Raw genomic sequence first — 16,507 nt, 5'->3', positions numbered from 1 at the left:
TTTTATACGAAGTTATAAGTCGATTCGAAGAATAAACAAGCACAAAATATTAGGAAGCTGCGAAAATGTACAGAAAGAATATTTTAACTTTTTTCTTATTTGCTTTTATTACTGACTTGCTTTGAAATAGCGAAGAAGGATATTATTTAAAAAACCGTTCACTCAAAAACTGGAACGGTTCAACCTGCCATCAATTTATGATTCATCATAACTTCCTATTCCTCAAGGTAATACCATTATGCCAGATATTAATGAGAACGTGTGAGCGCAAAGATGTCATTAATTATCATAGCTACCTGTTCTCAATTATTGTCTTATCGGAAAGTTTGAGAGCTTGTCGACTTGCGGTTTCATTAATATACTCGACGTAGGTTTGGGTAAGTGGATACACTATGGGGAGGTATTCAATTAAGGGCACCTGCCGCCAAAGCGCTCCGTGCAAGATTTGTGTCAACGCACTTCGATGAAGCCCGATCAGTTAAATATTTTCTAATGTCATTTTAAACAGTAATTATATCTAGAGAATATAATTACTTTTTAGATGAAATGGTATTTCCAGGGTTTTTATCATGCAGGGTTTTGTTTTTCGATTACAAACAATATGTAATTACCTATTGCTCTAATTCTCCATTTAACATTCACGCCTTTTAAATTATATTGACTTTGTTTCCATCAACAGATTTACGTTCCTCAAAAACCTCATGGTTTGAAAGCGAATGCGAGAAATAATTTGAAACACTTTGTAAAAGATTAATTTAGATAAAATTATATTTATTGAAACTTTTATCGCTTTCCTAAGATTTAAATTCCTAATATCATCACACCTTTTCTCAATCCACAAGTACATATAATGATACAAAACTATGGAGATGCTTCAGAGATATTTTTCAACATTTATATTTTGGCTGAAAAATATACTGTAAAATACTTAGCAAGAAACTTTGGAAATATAGGTGCATGATGGTTTCCGAAATAATCAAAATCATTCTTTATTAGGGGTTGTGTCTCTTATTGTTATACTTGGTTTTACTTGAGATAATAATAACAATATTCCCAGAAGCAATTGGTAAAAATAGAACCTGGTGTTGCCGGTGCGTCAACTACCCGATGGGCTACATATTTTTCTAGGATTTTAATATCATTTTAAATTAATACCTTCAGCTTTGTAAGCTAAAACAGAAAGTATATTCACTAAAATTATAAAATATATAAGAAATGCATAGAACAAATTTGTTGACAAAAATATTGAAAAACGCCAAAGTTGTTCCCGCTACCATGTTGCTAACAAATTTTCTTGGCACTCAAATGCTTAGCGAAACACCATTATCCTTAATTTTCCAAATCGTAGCATTATTGGGAGCATTTAGGAGCAGTTTTAGTGAAACATTGTTCACCCTAACCAGCCAGTACTCTGACTAATTCAATTTTGGAGGCGTTTGCTAGATTTTTTGTGCGTAGTATGATGTTTTGGCTAGCAAAAAAAATTAATATGAAACATGGCTGACGTTCAAACAAAACATTAATGACCTTGTACTTCAACTAGTGATTGTTAGAGATTCTTATTTTTTAGGTATACATGATAACGCTAGCAAGCCAAAAAGAATATTTGGCTTCACAGTGGACCATTGAAGAACCAAATCACAATTTAAACCCAAATATATTCTATCATTAATACCAAACTATCATCGTTTCATTTTTTACAGTCTTTATATCAACTCACCAACCTGTCTGTTTGTCTGGTACAAATCTTGTAACTGAAATTTGACTCACTTCCTGTGAAGCAAAAACGCTGAAATTTTGCACACTTCTTCATTTCCGATGACAATACATGAAAATATAACTTTTTCTCTCCAACCCCCCTTTAACCACCCCCCAGTCAACCTATAGCCCCCCAAAACATGTTTTTGATCTAAGAAGTTCCAAATGGTCGATTTATGTGTTTCGTGGCATTTTTAACATAGGGGTAGGCATTTAAAAGCATACGGGTGGCATTTTGAAACATAGGGGGCTTACCATTCACTGAAAATTTAATAAATATAGTGACTTTTTTAATACGTCACTTTTGGTTTTTCGGGGTCACTGAGTTTTTTTGCTTTGTGTCATATATAAACGTTGCTCATCCCCTGTAATCTAAATATAAAGGCTGGTTTTTAAAAAAAAATTTTTATAAGAGCTTATTTCACCTGTTCCTATTTCCATCAGCACACTGAATTCATTCTAAAGGATCCTATTCCGGCAGTTGACTTGATCGGACATAAACGGATTGGGAGAGAATAGAATGGCTGTGTATAGAGAGAGAGTGAACGGGCTGTCCGTAAAGCTCGGGACGCTGGCGACCTATCCAGGGGACAAGAGGATGTCCAGCAGTTCGGCTGAGCTCGTTAAAGGGGGGAAATGTAAGGGACGCGGGGGGCCGTTACCCCTCGGCCGCGCGCAGACGTTTCCGAAACCGCTTGTAAGCCGTGAACGATGCGTGTTGCCCGAGGCTGCACAGGGGATGTTCATTTATGCATCGATTGGATGCGAGGAGGAAGCGAGATGGGTTTCCGCAGCGGGCGGTCGGTCGCCTCGGGGAAATGCTTTTCCACTGTCGCGATCGAAAAAAAGCACTCGGGACGGTTAAAACGGAGCAAATTGACTCCTTGTCTACTCAATGCACGGAAAAACCTCTCGGCAATTTGCACTGCAGCACCGGAATACACTGCAGACAATATTATTTCTTCTTCATTGAGGCTTTCGCACTGGTTGAAAATATAAAACTATTTCGGGTCCCACCGCGAGGTACAGGTTATAATCCGAGGTTCCGCAACCACTGCAGTTCGCTTGTTTATTAGTCAATTAAAAAATTGACCAATCACCTTTGACGAAGCCACCAGCAGGGGAGGTAACCTGTGCCAGGCGGTAAAACCCGAAAAAGTTTTATTTTATCAATGTTATTTATTGTAAATCGGTAACAACATTAGCAATTATGTCATCAACGCATGATATTAACGCACTACAACTTAACGATTCCATCGGAAAAACAGTATTTTTATAAATTGGTTAAATTTATGTTTTTATACATAGGTTTTGCCTTTCATGGAACCTAGAGGAGTTATGAATCGGAATTTATAGATAATTTTCTCAAATATAAACAGACAGTAAGGTCTTATTTATTTATAAGAGATGATGCTCAATAAAGTTTAACAATTTTAATTAAGATATAAGAAATGGAAGTAATGTAATGTTAACAACTTTTTTCTTGTTTATTTATTGATTCCTGTACCATTGAAAACAGAACTTTTGAACTTTTAAATAAGAATTTTCTTAATCAACAATTAAACGTAGACGAAAATCATAACCTGGATGAGGAGGCAAGCGACCCAGGTGGGACTCAAACTTGCGACCTCTTCTGCGGCAGGCAGACTTTACAGCGGCAGGCTTTACCCCGCCTACACCGAGGCCAATTCATTCATGCATTCCCGTTTTTTGATTACTTACTTTTTGAATAGCGTTTTTATCATTTGAAAACTTATTATGGCTATTCTGTTTTACTAAGTTATATTTTATACATTCACTCGCTTAAAGATTCAACCTGAAAGTTTAACTGGGACGTACTGCAAAAGTACATGCAACTAGTTGCTGACGAAACCAAACTTAAATACCAAAGTTATATATCCTATAACTAGTGTAAAAATTTCTTTTGATATCATCTCGAATAATTTTTCCCATTATTTCCACGCAAAAGGCCTAATAATATTTAATGTAGCACTATAAAATCCTATTTGAGTAAAAATACATATTTTTCTCCATGAATTTCAATACGAGAAAGATCAATTTCCTACCAATCAGTTGAGGTCAAGAGATAGCAACAATGTTTTCACTAAGAGGATACCAGCTGCAATAATACCGAGGGGTTTATAAAGGGGAAAAATAATACCGTTGTGTGATGCTTTCATTCGCAGCAGCGTTCATTTCTCCGGTCAAAACATATAAAATGTTCCAATAGTATCTCCCCAAAACAGCTTATTTTACAGAGCAGAGAGACTAAGAGAAAAAAGTCAAGGGGAAGCAAGGCTATATTCAGTTTAGATTGTGGATAGGAATTTCATAAATAAACAAGTCGTCTCATTGGACAGGATTTGGGAACACGAGCTTAAATAAACAATCCAATCAAGTGACATAAACTTTGAAGTAATAGTAGGAATGAGAAAGGCTATATTTATCCTAGTCAAGATCAGGTTGTATCTATCATCCTTAAATGCAATGAAAATATTTATTCTTTTGGGCCATTTCTCTTAGAGAAAGCTTAACACAAAACTAAATTTAACCCGTGATTGCCCCTCATTTTACCAAAAGCGGAAAATTCCCAGGATAAATGTTGATAATTACTCATTTATTTGATTGATTTCTCTGATTGCTTTTTTATTCTTTGATGTCTCAGTAACAGAAAAAGTTGAGTTCCGACTTCAAGGTGTAATCCTCTGGGTTATTTTTATTTATTTATTTTATTTTATTCCCAAGCCACCGAATACAGCTCATGTTGGCCATTTTATGTCGGGGTACTCAACAAGTTTAGCAATTGAACGTACTACACGAACAACCATGCCCTGGATAGGGGAAGCCTACCCAGGCGGGAATCGAACACGTGACCTCTTGTTTAGCCGGCAAGGATATCTCCGCCGCCAATTAGGCCGGAAATATTATTATTATCATCATCACCGAGGCCGAGACCGGCAATTATATTTCCTCAATCAAAATTTCACCTCACTCTTGGGAATACGAACATGAAATAAATTTAAACATTCAATATTATTCGCAGTAATGAAAAACTCAATATTAGCTGACTAATTAAACGATCACCCCAAATTTTATTGAAATAAAAAAAACATCGGTACTTCCATTTATTGGCTGAATTTGTGTTTCTACCCATGGCTGATGTAATATACAAAAAGTAATATATCTGTAACTACATATTAGTTTATAAAATATCCCACTATATATCCAGATCCAACAGGAATAATAAATAAAGAGAGATATTTTGTCAAAGGGATATGTACGGGAATTCAGTTTTCACTCAAACAATGGGTGACGTTAATAAATTCTAATTAATTTATGATCGTCTACTACTTTAATTATTTAATGGAGGATTTCGATAATATTAGTTAGAGCTTTATATTTATATTTATCCGCGGCTGGTGTTTTAAAACTCCCCACACACCTAAAGAGGCGGTTTGTAGATGCAGATATTTGTTAAGTATGATTTATATACATATCTTTTCAGATTTTCAGCCCTTACAGCCCTTATTTTAACAGAACTAGTAGTCTAGACACGTGGCCATATGCCTTCTTGATAAAAATATCAGAATCAGTCGGAAATAATATACGCTTGAGTACTATTTTTAACACAATGCAACGTTAAATGTTGAGCAACTACGTGAAAACTCAGACGGGCACCTTAGTTGGAGCTCATAGCGTACATATCATAAGAATAAGGTCCTCAGTAATAAAAATTTAATAATTATTACTAATTTCACTTAATTGCAACCACAAAAATTGGGTGCCATGCCCTAGTAACATCATTAAGTGGAAAATCCTATCATAGCGGCATAGATAACATACCCACACAGAAAACACGATAAAATAAGTGAGATAGTATGCACAGGAAATTCTTTTGTCCGCAGAACAAAGAGGGACTTTGATAAATACTATGCAGGAATTGGAAGTAAATACAAATCTCTCACTCGCTTTTCCATATTTTACCTTAATTTTTGTTTTCGGCTGGTGTCCTTACACCCCCTACCACACGCCTATTTAGGAGCTTGCAGGGAAATACGTAGAAAGAGATTTGGGTTTTGTACGAGCCATTTCATTTTCATTATTGATTAAATAAGTAGTAACCCTCCGCAGTGTCTTTTGCCTTCACGTCGTTTATTATATGAATATCTTACTTATCCAGAACGTGTTAAGGTAATCTCTTCGAATTATCTATTTCTTTGCCCTTCACGGCAATTCATTGACCTTATTCCCCGTCACTCGTGGCTCCAAGTGAACACAGCTTTCCTTGACGGGTCAAAAATATCATTTCGATTTCCATCGATCGAGGAGCAGCTGACTTCAATTATCGCCTCCCTTCCCACACTTCCACCCCCTCATACGTCATCCATTCCTTTCCGGGGCCACGTGCAAGTGACGTCATTTGTTCCGCCTGCCAGTTGACTTCATCCCAGGGACAGCATAACGGGGGCGGAGAATATTAAGGTAACCTTTTGTTCGATTGACAAGCTTTTGACTCCTTCCACACCTATCGATCGTATCCCAAATTTCGTGGGAGGAAACGGTGATACAAGCTATTTGGGTTACACTTTGGGGCCATTTTGGCCGTTGCCGATATGGAATAGGGCTGATAGAAAAGGAATTATTATGGCTACGAATGGAGGGCAATGAATACGACGCCATAATATGTAAGGCCTTTATATTCTCGTACCGCGACTCGATACCAATATGACTACAATGAAAATTACAAAAAGCCCAGTATAAACTCATTGTTCGTACTATGTATTATGAATTTAAGATGTTTCATTTGAAGTTCTGTATTCAATGTGAAGATTTACCCCATGAAAAAGTCGCGGAAGGTTATCGAAAACAAATTTCAAGAATACCAAATAGACATTGGCAACTCTCCTTAGGCCACACTTTTGCCCTCATATGACCTTTCCATTTGGCCATTCTCTACATGTAACCAGCAATTTATTATATATAACGAGGGAAATTTATCAGTAGTTGGAATTAGATATGGGCAATCAATTTCTAATATGCGTAATCACCTGTCACAGACATTGCTGACAGTTACTACAGTTCTTTTACTTCATCCCTATAAAGACTGCAGGAAAATGATGTAATTGAATTAAATATGAAAGATAACTAATTTAACGTGAAATTGAAAAAACAATTTCGTTTAAGGTTGATTTTACATTATAAATGCATCAAAACCGTCAACAATTTTAGCTGGGACTCAATTCTCAGGGACGTCAATTGCTAGAATTAGGTAATTAAAATGCGATAATACAAGTGCACGTTTGAAAAGTATCAATCTGTCAGAGAGATTGTGGCTCACATATCCATCTTCAGAGAAGAATATCTCATCATTATTTCCAGATGAGGAAATGGTCCTGTAATCACTATTTCGGTGCAAATCAGTCATGAAACGAAACGGAACATAACACATCCACCATTTCAGTAGGCTTCCCTGATACGACGAGAACACTCGATTTTCCACACTGCAGGAAAACTCGAAAACCCTTTAAGATCCAATTCGTTACGCTCTCAACGGTTCAGCGACGACTCCGTCACGCACTTGTGAATCGGAAATTTTGAAGAGAGACCCACTTAATCTCGATGTTCCTGCAGGCTGCCTGGGAAAAAAAGTGGAGAGGACGGCCTTCCCACACCCTGATCCTCGTTAATTGACGAACGAGTGAGAGGGACACCGAAGCGCACGGAGAAGACAATTGAAGGGCGACGAAGAGGAAGCAAGGTGTAGAACGTGGGAGGAAGGTACGAGGGATAAGAGCGGTGGGGGATAATGAAGGGAAGGAAGAAGGACGACGCCAATGGTCCGGGAAAGGGAGCATCCCGCGGACGGAGCGCAGGAGAAAGGGCGCTCTCTGCCGTGCTAAATGGCAAAGGGGGCGTGGCAATTTCGAGAGTTGAATGGATGGTTTGAATGGGGAGAAGGGTTGAATGCTGGTCGAAGGGCGAGGGAGAAAGAACTGATTCGGAAATGGATGGATCAAGTAGCCAATCAGGAGGCATCGAGAGCTTCAACCATTTCACCTACCCAAATATATTCAGGTGTCCTAAAAAAAGTTTTAGTACGCAACAAAAATTTGCGTGCCAAATGACGAAATTTACATCAAAATACATAATTATTAATGTTAAAATTGAATCATCATCGTCACGAATCAACAATCTTTAGATTAGTTTGCCGAAGCTTTCCATTCTTCGCTCCTATCCGCAAACCTTTTCACAGCGACGTATTTATTCTCATTTACATCCTTTATAACCTGTCCCGTGTTACTCATTCGAGACCGTTCCTTGCCCTTCTTCCCTTCCACCTATCCTACGATTGCTTTCATCAGGCCATTATGCCTCATAACGTGGCCATCTAAGTTGTCCCGTCTTCTCCTAAAGGTTTTTAGTAGACTCCCCTTTTCTACCACTCTTCTTAGTACTTCCTCATTGCTTACTCGGTCGATCGATTTCATCTTCATCATTCTTCAGTAGCACAACATTTTTGAATGGATCCATTCTTCACTTTCACAGAAAATAGACTTGATCATAAATCCGCATACCTCCCTTACCGCAATGTCCTCACCTGAAACTAATTATTCCTAAGGCTTTCGAAGATAGCTAAATAAATTCCATAGGTAGAAATTTTTATTTATTTTGACACTTGAAAGCAAAGGGCATGTAAGGACAAGTGCTTGGCCGAAAGATATTAAAAAGATTCTTGAGCCAATCATAGGCCTTGGTGAGGCATTGAGATATACAAAATAGTAAGCTCATCCTTGCAGTATTTCTGAAGTTATCCACGAAAACGTGATTTAAGAATTTGTAAAAATATCATCATTGATTGAGAAAAATGAGAAAATTGAAACGAGGTGTTAGCAGACCACCTAGGGCGCTCTGGGATATTTTTAAATAAAATTTTCGTTTTATTTATTGCAAAGAAAAGCTTTGAAAATTTCAAAACATTATTTCACCAAGTGAGAGTTTAACCACAGTAACAAAAATATGTTCAAATTACGCGCTCTACACTTTACATCTATGAAAATATTTCGGATCAATTGAAGTAGTAGAATATTGTTTAGAAAATTAAACGTTGACTGAAGTACATCTGAAACCATTTAAGACATCTAAATACAGTTGGGTAGGGGAATCAGGGGATAGTTGGAAGCTTCCACCTCTTCCTGACCGGCTACGATCCTGGCTTGAGTGTGTCCCCAAATAGCTCGGTCTCGGTAGGGAGTGCAGGGTAATATTAAATGACGAAAATGACATGAAGAACTTGAAACGTTAATTTTAAGGAAAAAAAATCTTGCCCACATGCGGTAAAGAAGATTTTATTCATAAATAATCCAATGATTTGTAATTTTGATATTTTTTTACATTTAAAGAGAACCTGAAATTATTTAACAGCGATCTTTTCTGTGTACTAATGTGAGACAAATTCAAATTACGTATGTCGTTTACTAGCAACGTCTTCTTATTGGCTGTCCAAGCCGTTATTTGAGCAATTGCAATCAGTAAAATTATAGATTTGAACTACTGTAACAATCCTTGCCAAATTAATTCTTGTTTCACGGTGCTTCTTAGATTATTATACGTCCTCTACTAGAGATTCAAAAATCATCATTTCTACTTTTTAATACATCCATAGGTATAACACGATTCTTCACTACAAATTATTAACAGAATCATAAATAATCTAGGTATTAAAGCCATTACTATTTATGCCAATCACCGGGTTTTGAAACCTTTCAGGAAACGATTAGATTATATAACTGGGTTAAATGCTTGCTTAAATATCATAAATTAACTATCTCTAAAGGAAAAAAAATATATAACTTTTGCGCTTACTTAGATAAAGTATAAGGGACGAATAACTCATGACGGTAAGGAGGAGAAATCACCTACAATAGTTAACCATATATATAAACTTCATTCCTTGATGGAACTCTTCAAGATTCGAGCATTCTACAACGCCAGGGAGCAAAGCAAAATTAAACATAGTCATCGGTGATGAAGGGCAGGAGGGAGTTATGGAACAATTGAGTCCCTGAAACAAACACTGCGGTCGGATATAACGTTAACGACTCGCTCCAACAAATAACTCACACGGGAATAGTTAATACAAATTCAATATTTACTTAACCTCGGTTCGATTCATCGGCGTGAAATCGCAGAAGGGGCGCTTTTGATGGGGAAGCAGGAAAGGGTAAGAATGACAGAGAGAGAGAGAGTGAATGGGGCGAGGAAGTAGAAGCAAAGAGAAGGAAGCGAAGATGGAACGGAGGGAAAGGAGGAATATCTCCAGGAGGCCATATCGTAGGGTGGTTGTAACGGCTGGTTGAGGGCGCGTGTAGGCATTTCGTTCGGGGGCGTTTTGTTAACGGGATGGCGGAACAAGGCATTCAAGGACTTCCCCGCGGAGGGGTAGGGAGAGGAGCTGGCAAGAATGAGGGGTGCAACCTTTAGTGGGAAAGGTGAAAGGGGTTGGGACTGCGATGGAGGCATACACATAGGCGAGCAAATCTATACGCCGTACATTGCGGACAAGGGTGAGGGTGATTACGAAATCACAAAGAACCAAAGTGTTACGGAGATTTTTATGTTCTTATACTAATCCACTCCACAATAAACAATTAAAATAGGACTCAATGTGTAACGTTTAGAGGTCACGAATCGGTTCTAAATTATAAAAAAATAACAATATTATTGGTAAAACATATTATTGCCTACTTTATAGGGACGTGGCGCTTGGTTAGGTGGAATTTTCGTTTGTATGATGATTCTACAGCACTTCAACCGTGATATTACGTCAATAAGAATTATCAATATATGAAATGATTTTGTTATCAACCTAGTGTGAGGTATACCTACGACTTAATCAATAGGTATTGGTTTTTAAAGCAAGGCATTGGATAGGGTGAGGAGTTGGTACGAACAGGGGGTGCAACCTATAGTGCGAAAGGTGAAAGGGGCTGGGACTGCGACAGAGGCATACACATAGGCGAGCAAATCTATAAGTTGTAAACTGCGGACGGGGGTGCATTGCGGGTTAGGGTGATTACAAAATTACGAAGCGCCGAATTCTCTGTCTTCGATGCATGTATACCAGATGATGACGTGCGATGACAAAACCTAGGTCGTACGGTATTGACTTTATGTGAAATTTCTTAGTTCTTTACATTCCATTATACACCGAAGTGTTGTGGGAATTTCTATGTTCTTGGGTCCAACTAGGTCCAAAAGAAGCTAAATAAATTGGACTTCATGCAACAACGCTCAGAGGTCGGCAATTACGAAATATAACGATGTTACTGGAAAATTATATTTCTACTTTACAGGAACTTGGTGCTTGGTTGGGTGGAATTTCCGTTTGTAAGATTACTCGACAGTACCTAAACCATTATGTGACGTCAATAATAATGATAAATATATTTGAATTTGTAATCATCCTAGTTTGGGATACATGGCAGAAGTGAACAGAACTTAAAACTTCAGAATATTTTCTCAACTTTTCTTTCAAATATGACACCCATTTAAGTTTTTAAGAGCAGTAATTTAGCTCATAATGCGCGGAAAATTCGGTATCAAGTCGATGGTTAGAAAGCATTAGGAGCCAACATCAACGCCACTTTATTAACGGACGTGATTTGGCTTTAATTACGGCGTAATTTTGCTAACGATTGAAAAAAGTAGCACGGTGACATACATAGCTTTCCTTTCTTCCATGACTCTTGCAGTATTAAAAAAACCTTTTGAAACTAGAAAAGGCAGTTTTTTTCGTAGCGACATTTTTATCATGCTTAAAAGCAATTATATTTTTCAGACGCTTTAAAAAGCATGGTTATGAAAGCCTGTGAAGGAATTCTAACTTATGCAGAAAATAAATCATGGAGAGTCTAGCCTGTAGAGTATATCTAGAAAAAATCAATTTTCAGTAAAATGATGTATCAATCACTTGTGGTGGAACATATTGATTGGACACAGGCATTTTGAAAAAAGGGAAAACATATCGCATCATTGTACTTGACCGTACCAAGAACAACGATAAAAGAAAGGATCTTTTATCTGCGCTTTGATTCGCGACCAGCTTATAGTGGCTCACATTTCACATTGACAATGGGGAAAGAGTACGACGACAACCTCCCCTTTAAAATATTCTGAGTGCGCCTCCTTAAACCACTGACTAATAATAATAATAATAATAATATAATAATACGTCTTTATTGGGCGAGATTAGGCGTCACGTACGGAGAAGGCCTCATTAGATTTTCAAGGAGTGTTCAAATTATAATGACTCACTTGAATGGGTAATATTTGGAGTCTAAATGCTGTAAAATGGCCAAAATGCAATTAATCTCACTTTAACGTGAAATATGTTAAAAGACGAGGAAAATTGTTTCCTTTTCCTGAAAAAGATTTTTGAATGCTTCAAAACAATGAACAACTGGGGAACAAGAAAGGCGGCTAGATTTCTGAAACTAGCGGTTTACTTCGTAAGGTAGACAATATTTCACTCCCTGAATGAAAGTTTTTACGAAAACATTTTAATTTAGATTTGATTGCGCACAAAATCGCTCTTATTTTAGATAAATCAAGCATTTAATCACAGAAATATTTTTCGGACAATTAGGGGTGAGGAAATTGATTAGCTAGCCTAAAAACTCAATACAATAAGAAATCGGATAATTCAGAGTTAACTACATTACCTATATGAGAATGTGAAAGCCATCACGTTGCAAAACTCCTAAATATTGCCTCATTCTTAACATCAAAAGATGTAATTTGGGATGAATATAATGTTTGAGAATCACTTCTCAATAGTGATTAAGCAGTTGCAAGAGATCTTTTCTTAGGTATTGAAATGAGCTGCCCCCTAGGTCTCCAAATTAGAGTTTTTCACCGTTAATTCAGAGCATCAAATTTCCAAGGGACTTCGCAGTAATATAGATAAAAGAAAATGACATGAAATGATAGAAAAAAAAACGATTCATACTTTCGACACCTCAATAGTTTTGCTCTAGAATTGATTTTGATTCAAACTGAAACTGCAATGAGAAAACTCTACTACATATACAAATTTTTAAGATACTTTAAAAAAAGCTGCCTCAATCTATGTCCAAAGAACTATTTTTGGTTTTAAAGGAATAAAAAAACCTCTATCGCATCTCCGGTTGCTCGCACATTTCTGTAAAGAGCGCATCACGTGTGGTTGTTTGGGTGAGGAAAGTCGGCAGATGAGTTGGTTAGCCATGTATGCATCTTTTGGTCGCGGAAATCTTAAATATTTTGCGTGAATGTTTGCAGTTATGGGAACGCAGCAGATGAATTTAGACTACGTACCTACCTCGAGCTCGAGCCATGTGTTGAATGTATAATAAGCACGAAGTGAATGACGGTATCCCCGAGCTCGATTTCGCAATGTCATAACCGCACACTGAGTTTTGGAATTAGGATGTGGCTAGGAGGGTCTACGAATGGAATTATAAATGTGCACATTACGTATGCATGAGATACCCATACATTTGTCTTGCATATGGAATTATTACCATCGTAAATATACAGGTTCCTAGATTTAGCTAACAGCATTGCCATGACCGGTAATATTTTTTTAAAAGAGGATTCGCGTGGGAAATCTTACTTATATTGCTCTGACATTAATTTTATAATATCTGTTGGGTCATCGACGTCTAGATGTATGAAAATTCAATTACCGTACAGTGGCAGATCTAAATAGAATTTTATCTATTTATCAGGAAAATGTGATTTGATCCTCGGATAAATGTTTTTGATAGAAAAAAAAATTTCGATAATAAAACATTACCTCCAACCACGCCGGAAAAAGCATTTTCAGTATAACCAAATTTATGAAAAAATTTATGTGAAAATATTATGACAAATTTTAATAAAACTATTACTTTTCCTGAATTTGCAATTATTTTCATGAGGGATATCATCTTTATAAACAAAAAGGCAACATACATCGGATTCGAGGTAAATTAAAACCTTGTCTTCATTTAAATGACAGGGTCGTAATAAGAACACTATCATTCCCATACCCAAAAGGAAGAGAGCAGAGGAGTGCGAAGACTTTAAGACCATAAGCCTGATGATACATGCGTCGATGATTTTGACAAGAATAATTTACAGGAGAATAGAACGAAGAGCAGAAGAATTCCTGGATGAGGACCAATTCGGATTTAGGAAAAGCAGGGGCACAAGAGACGCAATTTTGGCTCTTAGGCTGCTCATAGAGAAGAGAAAGGAGAAAAAAATTCGACTTTCATATCATTTGTCGATTTAGAGAAGGCATTTGATAACATGGAATAGAATTCAATGCTTAGAATTCTGAAAGTAATCGGAGTGCCCTACAATTATCGTAGAAATTTCATAGTTTGTATAAACACCAAGTAGCTATGATCAAATGTGCACCGAACGGTGCAGAAGCAAGAATAAGAAAAGGGGCGAGACAAGGGTGTGCACGTTTTCCCCTAACTTTTAATGTTTAAATAAAGTCATCAATGAAATCAAGGATAAAGCTCCGGGTGTCAACATCCGCGGAGAAAAATTAGTATGCTGCAATTTGCTGACGACGTAGCAGTCATAGCCGAGACAGAGAAGGATTTGAAGAAAATTTTTCGCAAATATGGAAAGGTCAATGGCCAGATATCAGCTGAAAATAAACAGAAAGAAGACTAAGACCTTCTTACAGCTGAAAATACAAGCATAGAGGCAAGGAAACAATTCATTATACGCTACATATGGAGTATGTTTCTCTATGGAAGCGAGGCTTGGACGTTGATAGCAGCAGAGAAGTCAAGAGTGGAAGAATTCGAAATGTGGTGCTACTGAAGAATGATGAAGATAAAATGGATTGACCGAGTAAGTAACGAGGAAGTGCTAAGAAGAGTGGGAGAAAGGAGAAGCCTCCTAAAAATCTTAAGCAGAAGACGGGACAACTTAGTTGGCCACATTTTGATGTACACTGGTCTGATGAAGACAATCGTTGAAGGACAAGTGGAACGGAAAAAGGGCAAGGGACGGCACCGAGTGAGTAACATAGGACAGGTTATAAACGATTTAAAGGAAAAGAAATACGTCGCAATAAAAAGGTTAGCAGACAGAAGAGAGAAATGGAGAGCTGCGTCAAACCAATCTTATGATTCTTTACCAATGATGGTGAGGGTTGTAATTTAGTTTATTCCTCTCCCATTGGTAATTTGATGATAGAAGGTCATTGGTAGCACTAAAATCATGCTTTATTGCACATAAGAAATAGTGTAGGCTTATTTCAGAGATACCATACCACGATGAAAGGATCAGGCATCAAAATATTGTAACACTTATCGTGGTGAATGTTCGACAAAAACAGACCCCTTACTACCAATCCTTGAAATGACTAGAATAGTATCATGCATGTTTTCTAGATGAATGACAAGTATACACTGATTCAACTTTTAGGCGTTAGTGGAAGTTGGACATATCGAAATGAAAGATAGTTGCAATTTTCCACTACAATTTAATTCGTATGACGCATTTCTAGCAGATGATGGCGCTGTGCGCCGAAACGGGTCGCACCCATGACATTGTTGCGAAAAAGTGGAACTAACTTTCATTTCAATAGTACCTGCAGTATATCGGCTGGAGCCATGCAGGTACCTCGTCAGAAAATTCCGTCCACCTGCGACCGAGAGGTGGGGGTCGGGGGATTTTCCGATGACGTCAAAGGATTAGCCCCCTCTCCACTCGAGTTCCGCCATTTTTACCCTCTCGTATTTTTTTTTTGATGTTTCCCTCGACCTGAAGAGCGTTCGCCCGCGATGCAATGGTTTCGGAGAACGAATCCGGTAGACTTTCGAGGCTTTAACTTCCTCTTGCACTCCCTGGCAGTCCTCCTCTCCCAAAAATATCGCCAAAGAGTGAGAAAGCGAGCGTAAAAAAGTTTTAATGAGCGCTCCTGCCGAATCAACTCGTTTCCCAAAGCACTGGTGCTCACTGCTCGCCATGCCAAGGACACGTGAATAATGCTCGGCCGCTCACAAAAATCGATGGGCGATTGATTTTGTTACCGGTGAAGTGAATTAACAAAAAAAATAAATGTCGTTTTAGAAGTTTGGAAACGGAAATAACCGAGCTCAAGACGCAAAAATTTAATCAATAACATCTGTCTAAAAAACTTGAAAGGAAATCTCAAAAACTTAACGCTGAGAGCTCTAATTACTGAACACCGACGTATGCTTCGCATTGAGTACATTTAGGAACTATAATAGGGAAAAATTACCTAATTTTGAGATGACTTAAACACTTTAAAAAGTGAAAAATATATAATGGGCTGAAATTTAACTTTATTTTAAGGTCTATACCAATGAAAATTGGTACCCAACAAATTTAATTTAACAAGAATCACCGTAAAAAAAGAATTCATGCATAAAAATACCAATATCACTTGACAGGGACACTGTGAACTGGTTAATTCATCCTAAAATATTTTTTATTCTTAACGAATTTTTGCTTATCATGTTCATCCTCATGTTACTCAATGTAACGGACTAGTTGAGCGTTGAGCATTGGCATAGCTTTAACTAGGCACTTATGTTTACTGGACTTCAAATAAAACAACGAAAGACTTGGGTTAAAGTTCCAACAGCAAAGCTTTATACCGAGCTGTTAGTGGTAAAATGTATCGCTTACTAGGCTGCTAGACCTGTGATAAGGTATGTTTGTAATATTTGAGGAC

At 37.4% G+C, this 16,507-nt stretch overlaps 1 protein-coding gene across 2 annotated transcripts in view; it reads right to left on the bottom strand.

The window, feature by feature from the left end:
• Positions 1-16,507, bottom strand: part of LOC124158960 (frequenin-1) — a 733,415-nt gene that overhangs the window by 245,833 nt on the left and 471,075 nt on the right. The window lies entirely within an intron of this gene.

The sequence above is a fragment of the Ischnura elegans genome, chromosome 5, assembly GCF_921293095.1.
Source record: "Ischnura elegans chromosome 5, ioIscEleg1.1, whole genome shotgun sequence".
Lineage (NCBI taxonomy): Eukaryota > Metazoa > Arthropoda > Insecta > Odonata > Coenagrionidae > Ischnura > Ischnura elegans.
This window is presented reverse-complemented; position numbering and strand designations above follow the sequence as displayed.